The sequence below is a fragment of the Botryllus schlosseri genome, unplaced genomic scaffold (assembly GCF_051294905.1).
Source record: "Botryllus schlosseri isolate E-star unplaced genomic scaffold, Bs_hap1 Bs28a, whole genome shotgun sequence".
In the NCBI taxonomy this organism is placed as follows: Eukaryota; Metazoa; Chordata; class Ascidiacea; order Stolidobranchia; family Styelidae; genus Botryllus; species Botryllus schlosseri.
The window spans coordinates 85,001-92,500 of NW_027648637.1; the positions used below are offsets into that span (position 1 = coordinate 85,001).

A 7,500-nucleotide genomic window follows, 5' to 3' on the forward strand; every position below is an offset into this window, starting at 1 on the left:
GGGTGACTTTTGGCCGGCAAAAAAAGTCAACTTTTTCCGAGGAAGATTTCGGACTTAGTCGTTTTTCGACCTCGCCCATACTTTAACATGGGGGCCTACGGTAGGTCGGCCGGACTCGGTCCGATCGATTCCAAACTTCGTGTGCGGGGTCTCTAGGGATACTTTTGGCCGGCGAAAAAGTTCAACTTTTCCCGAGGAAATTTTCGGACTTAGTCGTTTTTCGACCTCGCCCATACATTAACATGGGGCCCATACCGTAACATGGGCGGACCGCCCATACTTGCTCGGATCGGTTCCAAACTTCGTGTGCGGGGTCTCTAGGGATACTTTTGGCCGGCAAAAAAAATCAACTTTTTCCGAGGAAATTTTCGGACTTAGTCGTTTTTCGACCTCGCCCATACCCTAACACAGGGCCCATACCTTAACATGGGCGGACCGCCTATACTTGGTCGGATCGGTTCCAAACTTCGTGTGCGGGGTCTCTAGGCGGGCTTTTGGCCGGCAAAAAAAATCGACTTTTGCCGAGGAAATTTTCGGACTTAGTCGTTTTTCGACCTCGCCCATACCCTAACACAGGGCCCATACCTTAACATGGGCGGACCGCCTATACTTGGTCGGATCGGTTCCAAACTTCGTGTGGGGCCTCTCATGGATGACTTTTGGCCGGCAAAAAAAGTCGACTTTTTCCGAGGAAAATTTCGGACTTAGTCGTTTTTCGGACCTCGCCCATACCTTAACACAGGGCCCATACCTTAACATGGGCGGACCGCCTATACTTGGTCGGATCGGTTCCAAACTTCGTGTGGGGCCTCTCATGGATGACTTTTGGCCGGCAAAAAAAGTCGACTTTTTCCGAGGAAAATTTCGGACTTAGTCGTTTTTCGACCTCGCCCATACCTTGACATGGGGCCCCGCGGTAGGTCGGCCGAACTCGCTCGGATCGATTCCAAACTTCGTGTGCGGGGTCTCTAGGCGGGCTTTTGGCCGGCGAAAATGATCGACTTTTTCCGAGGAAAATTTCGGACTTAGTCGTTTTTCCGGGGATTCGGACTTAGAAAAAATCCGAGTATTGTAGAAAAATTTTTTTCTTCGATTCCGATTTCCCGCACATCGGCGGACTCGTGGGAGCCCGTAGATCGCGAATACACCGTTTTCCGGGCGCTGGGAGGCCGCACGAGAAAGAAAAATTTTCACCCTCGCTCTGGCATCAGGAGTCCATTTCCACTATCCCCGTAGCTCTAGGACGCACAGGAGCCGAGATACGAGTTTTTCGCGAATAGCTCGGCTCCTGTTCGGGCCAGACCCACGCGGGACCCCTCGTTGGAAGCGGCGCAGCGAGACGAATCCGGGAAAAAAAAAATTATCGAAATCGGAGCTGCCGGAGCCGAGATATCTCCGGTTAAAGCGCGCCAAAATCGGACCTTTGACCGGCTCTGGAGGCCGAACCGTTCGTCGGATCGGGACGATTCCTTCGCGGGGCGTCTTCGAACAGTGCGGGGAACGCGCCCGTGTGGTTTTTAGGCGAAAAAATTTTTTTTCGGACTTTAACTTTTTCACGACCTCGGCCCCGTGTTATAGTATGGGGATTTCGGACTTAGAAAAATTCCGACGAGGTCGAAAATTTTTTTTCTCCGATTTCGATTTCCCGCACACCGACGGACTCGTGGGAGCTCGTAGACCGCCGCCAGCCACTTTTCCGGGCGCCGGGAGGCCGTACGAGAAAGAAAAATTTTCACCCTCGCTCTGGCATCAGGAGTCCATTTCCACTATCCCCGTAGCTCTAGGACGCACAGGAGCCGAGATACGAGTTTTTCGCGAATAGCTCGGCTCCTGTTCGGGCCAGACCCACGCGGGACCCCTCGTTGGAAGCGGCGCAGCGAGACGAATCCGGGAAAAAAAAAATTATCGAAATCGGAGCTGCCGGAGCCGAGATATCTCCGGTTAAAGCGCGCCAAAATCGGACCTTTGACCGGCTCTGGAGGCCGAACCGTTCGTCGGATCGGGACGATTCCTTCGCGGGGCGTCTTCGAACAGTGCGGGGAACGCGCCCGTGTGGTTTTTAGGCGAAAAAATTTTTTTTCGGACTTTAACTTTTTCACGACCTCGGCCCCGTGTTATAGTATGGGGATTTCGGACTTAGAAAAATTCCGACGAGGTCGAAAATTTTTTTTCTCCGATTTCGATTTCCCGCACACCGACGGACTCGTGGGAGCTCGTAGACCGCCGCCAGCCACTTTTCCGGGCGCCGGGAGGCCGTACGAGAAAGAAAAATTTTCACCCTCGCTCTGGCATCAGGAGTCCATTTCCACTATCCCCGTAGCTCTAGGACGCACAGGAGCCGAGATACGAGTTTTTCGCGAATAGCTCGGCTCCTGTTCGGGCCAGACCCACGCGGGACCCCTCGTTGGAAGCGGCGCAGCGAGACGAATCCGGGAAAAAAAAAATTATCGAAATCGGAGCTGCCGGAGCCGAGATATCTCCGGTTAAAGCGCGCCAAAATCGGACCTTTGACCGGCTCTGGAGGCCGAACCGTTCGTCGGATCGGGACGATTCCTTCGCGGGGCGTCTTCGAACAGTGCGGGGAACGCGCCCGTGTGGTTTTTAGGTGAAAAAAAAATTTTTCGGACTTTAACTTTTTCACGACCTCGGCCCCGTGTTACAGTATGGCGATTTCGGACTTAGAAAAAATCCGAGTATTGTCGAAAATTTTTTTTCTTCGATTTCGATTTCCCGCACACCGGCGGACTCGTGGGAGCCCGTAGACCGCCGCCAGCCACTTTTCCGGGCGCCGGGAGGCCGTACGAGAAAGAAAAATTTTCACCCTCGCTCTGGCATCAGGAGTCCATTTCCACTATCCCCGTAGCTCTAGGACGCACAGGAGCCGAGATACGAGTTTTTCGCGAATAGCTCGGCTCCTGTTCGGGCCAGACCCACGCGGGACCCCTCGTTGGAAGCGGCGCAGCGAGACGAATCCGGGAAAAAAAAAATTATCGAAATCGGAGCTGCCGGAGCCGAGATATCTCCGGTTAAAGCGCGCCAAAATCGGACCTTTGACCGGCTCTGGAGGCCGAACCGTTCGTCGGATCGGGACGATTCCTTCGCGGGGCGTCTTCGAACAGTGCGGGGAACGCGCCCGTGTGGTTTTTAGGTGAAAAAAAAATTTTTCGGACTTTAACTTTTTCACGACCTCGGCCCCGTGTTACAGTATGGGGATTTCGGACTTAGAAAAAATCCGACATCGAGTTGAGAAAAAGTTAAAGTTCCGAGTGAATTCGGCCCCGGCCGAAAAAAGTTAGAGTCCGAGAAAATCTCGGACTTAGTCGTTTTTCGACCTCGCCCGCACTTTAACATGGGGCCCTACGGTAGGTCGGCCGGACTCGGTCCGATCGGCTCCAAACTTCGTGTGGGGCCTCTCGAGGGTGACTTTTGGCCGGCAAAAAAAGTCGACTTTTTCCGAGGAAATTTTCGGACTTGGTCGTTTTTCGACCTCGCCCGTACATTAACATGGGGCCCATACCTTAACATAGGCGGGCGCGCCAGACTTGCTCGGATCGGCTCCAAACTTCGTGTGGGGCCTCTCGTGGGTGACTTTTGGCCGGCAAAAAAAATCAACTTTTTCCGAGGAAATTTTCGGACTTAGTCGTTTTTCGACCTCGCCCGTACCTTAACACAGGGCCCATACCTTAACATGGGCGAACCGCCTATACTTGCTCGGATCGGTTCCAAACTTCGTGTGCGGGGTCTCTAGGCGGGCTTTTGGCCGGCAAAAAAAATCAACTTTTTCCGAGGAAATTTTCGGACTTAGTCGTTTTTCGACCTCGCCCATACCTTAACATGGGGGCCTACGGTAGGTCGGCCGGACTCGCTCGGATCGGTTCCAAACTTCGTGTGCGGGCTCTTATGGATGACTTTTGGCCGGCGAAAAAAATCAACTTTTGCCGAGGAAAATTTCGGACTTAGTCGTTTTTCGACCTCGCCCATACTATAACATGGGAGCCTACGGTAGGTCGGCCGGACTTGCTCGGATCGGTTCCAAACTTCGTGTGCGGGGTCTCTAGGCGGGCTTTTGGCCGGCAAAAAAGTTCAACTTTTTCCGAGGAAATTTTCGGACTTAGTCGTTTTTCGACCTCGCCCATACCTTGACACAGGGCCCATACCTTAACATGGGCGAACCGCCTATACTTGCTCGGATCGGTTCCAAACTTCGTGTGCGGGGTCTCTAGGCGGGCTTTTGGCCGGCAAAAAAGTTCAACTTTTTCCGAGGAAAATTTCGGACTTAGTCGTTTTTCGACCTCGCCCATACCTTAACACAGGGCCCATACCTTAACACGGCGAAACGCCTATACTTGGTCGGATCGGCCCCAAACTTCGTGTGAGGGGTCCCGTGGGAGGCTTTTTCGAAAAGTTTTTTTTTTAATTATTTTTTATTTTTTCGGAAAAAAAAATTTATTTTTCGGGAAAAAAAATTTTTCTGGCCGGCGAAAATTTTCCGGCCCCCCGGCCCGGGTGCGACCCTGAAAAACGACTAAGTAGAAAAAAGTCACCAGGGTTTCCGAAAAAAAACTAATATAGGAAGGGGCGCGCGCCCGGCGCCTGACGGGAGGCCGGGCGCGAAACGTTGAATCTGCCGGCGAGAGGATGCGCCCGGCGCGGCGGAACTGATCCGTCGTCACCGGTTGGAGCGAAAGCATATGGGGGTGCGAAGCAAGCACTAATCACGGGTCGGAGCACCTCGAGTCGCGGGTTTAAACGTTGCGTGTCGCCAAGCGCTGCATAGAGCGAGCTTGCCCGGTATGCCGTAGACGGCGGGATATGGATGATAGTGACCCTACACCTGTCATACAGCCATGAGGCATACCGGATAGCGGACTCAATAAATGCAGCGCGGACGCGGCGCGTTGTCTTTCGGGCCTCGCGGCCCAGACCCTTCCTACGTAGCGTCGCGGCGTCGCCGAGGAGAGAATCGGCCGTCGAGAAACCTTGGTCCGACAAATGCCTCGTGAACCGCTGGGCCTCGCGGCCCTTGCCTCCGGGAACGAACGAAAGAGCGGGACGGCCCGCTATACGTCCCTGCCCTTTGTACACACCGCCCGTCGCTACTACCGATTGAACGGTTTAGTGAGATCCTCGGACCGGCCCCGTCGCGTGCCCGGCGACGGGCGCGGCGGTGCGCCGGGAAGACGACCGAACTTGATCGTTTAGAGGAAGTAAAAGTCGTAACAAGGTTTCCGTAGGTGAACCTGCGGAAGGATCATTATCGTTGTTGGTGGGTGCGAGGCCCCGTTGCTTTTTGATCTGGCGCCGTGTCCGCGAGGACTCGGCGTCGCGGCGCCCCGCGCTTGGGCGCCGCTCGTCGTGAACGAGACCGTCGTGACAGAGAAGGGCGGGCGCTCGACGGCGGGCCGGGGATGGCCGTCGTCGGGGCCCGCCTTCGGAGAGGGACCGAGACCGAACGCCTCTAGGTCGGTTCCCTCGGCGGCGTCGGCCTCGAGCGAGCCGGCGCCCGCGAAAAACCGTGGTGAGCGAAGCGATGCGGAGTTGTCCTGAAAGCAAAGAGAGTACGACTCTCGACGGTGGATCACTAGGCTCGCGAGTCGATGAAGGACGCAGCTAAGTGCGAGAAGTAATGTGAATTGCAGAACACATTGAACGTCGATATTCCGAACGCAAATTGCGGCGTCGGGCAAATCCCGGCGCCGCGTCTGCCTCAGGGTCGGCGTGACGCGATGCGCGAGGCGGCTTTGGTAGGAGCCGCCCGCGGCCGAGACAAGCCTGGGAGTTTGGGCGTCGGGCCGCGAGGCCCGTCGCTCCGAGGTAGACCGGCGCGCGCCCGCGTCGGGGCCGGACCCGGTCGCTCCGCGACTCGGCCGCCGTTGCGATCGCGCCTCCGGGCGCGGTACTGGCGGTCGGAGCGCGGCGCGGCTCTGGGCGGTGCGGCTCCCGGCGAGGCGCGCGGCGGTGACCGGCGGCCGACGAGGCGCCGGCAGAGGTACGACTTCGACCTGAGTTCAGGCGAGGCTACCCGCTGAATTTAAGCATATTATTAAGCGGTGGAAAAGAAACCAACGGGGATTCCCCGAGTAACGGCGAGTGAAGCGGGATCCGTCCAGCGTCGAACCCGCGCGTTCTCGAAGCGCGCCGGAATGTGACGTAAGGAAGAGCCCCTGCGACGGCCGGCGGGCGCCGAAGTCCTTCTGATCGAGGCCTCTCCCCCGCGAGGGTGTCAGGCCCGCGAGGGCGCGCGCCGCCGCCGCTAAGGCTCTTCCCGGAGTCGGGTTGTTTGAGAATGCAGCCTGAAGCGGGTGGTAAACTCCATCTAAGACTGAATACGGTCGCGAGACCGATAGCGAACAAGTACCGTGAGGGAAAGTTGAAAAGCACTTTGAAGAGAGAGTTCAAAAGTACGTGAAACCGTCGAGAGGTAAACGGGAGGGCCCGTCCGGGCCCGGGCGGCTTTCAGTCGGGCGCGGGGGCGCGCCGCGGCGACGGGCGGAGGCGCGAGCCACGTCCTCGTCGGGGCGCGCGTGACGCACCGGCGCACCAGCCGTCCGGGCGGGCCGCGACCGGCTCGCGGTCGGAGAGAAGCGCGCTCGGAAGGTGGCCGTCGCCCTCGCGGGCGGCGGTGTTACAGCCGGGCGCGCGGAACGCCGGCCGGGGGCCGAGGTGACGGCGCCGCGCGCGCCGCCTCTCCGGAGGCGGCGGGCGTTCGCGCGGCCCGGGCTGGCGTCGGGCGTCGGCGGTACCGTTCGCGGTGCCGGCGGCGGCCGCGTCGTCGGGGTCGGGCGTTCGCCTCGCGCACGGGGTCCGCGGTCGTGTCGGCCACCTTCCCGACCCGTCTTGAAACACGGACCAAGGAGTCTAACGCGAGCGCGAGTTGTCTGGCGGTACGAGACCCGAGAGCGAAAGGAAACTGAAGCGCGTCACGGACGCGCGAGGTCGGATCCGGCCCCCGCGCGGGGCCGCGAGCACGACCGGCCGACCGCCGCCGCGCTGTCGGGGCGGCCGAGCGAGAGCGTTCCCGTTGGGACCCGAAAGATGGTGAACTATGCCTGGGAAGGTCGAAGCCAGAGGAAACTCTGGTGGAGGACCGTAGCGATTCTAACGTGCAAATTGATCGTCCTACCTGGGTATAGGGGCGAAAGACTAATCGAACCGTCTAGTAGCTGGTTCCTTCCGAAGTTTCCCTCAGGATAGCTGGCGCTTTTTCGCAGTTTTATCTGGTAAAGCGAATGATTAGAGGGCTCGGGGACGAAACGTCCTCGACCTATTCTCAAACTTTAAATTGGTAAGAGGCCCCGCTCGCTCGGCCTGGAGCGGGGCGCACGACACGAATGCGAGTGCCCAGTGGGCCACTCTTGGTAAGCAGGACTGGCGATGCGGGATGAACCGAACGCCGGGTTAAGGCGCCCGACGCGTACGCTCATCAGAGCCCACAAAAGGTGTTGCGCGATACAGACAGCAGGACGGTGGCCACGGAAGTCGGAACCCGCTAAGGAGTGT

At 57.9% G+C, this 7,500-nt stretch overlaps 2 non-coding genes across 2 annotated transcripts in view; both read left to right on the forward strand.

Annotated features, from left to right (window-relative positions):
* The first annotated feature begins 5,562 nt into the window (after window positions 1-5,562).
* LOC145459925 (5.8S ribosomal RNA) lies at window positions 5,563-5,716 on the forward strand. Its single transcript, XR_013921608.1, has one exon. It is a non-coding gene; the product is annotated as a 5.8S ribosomal RNA (ribosomal RNA).
* Window positions 5,717-5,998: 282 nt separating this feature from the next.
* LOC145459920 (large subunit ribosomal RNA) overlaps window positions 5,999-7,500 on the forward strand; it is a 3,726-nt gene continuing 2,224 nt past the window's right edge. Inside the window, exon 1 of the ribosomal RNA XR_013921604.1 lies at window positions 5,999-7,500. This exon is cut by the window's right edge and continues 2,224 nt beyond it. This is a non-coding gene — a ribosomal RNA (large subunit ribosomal RNA).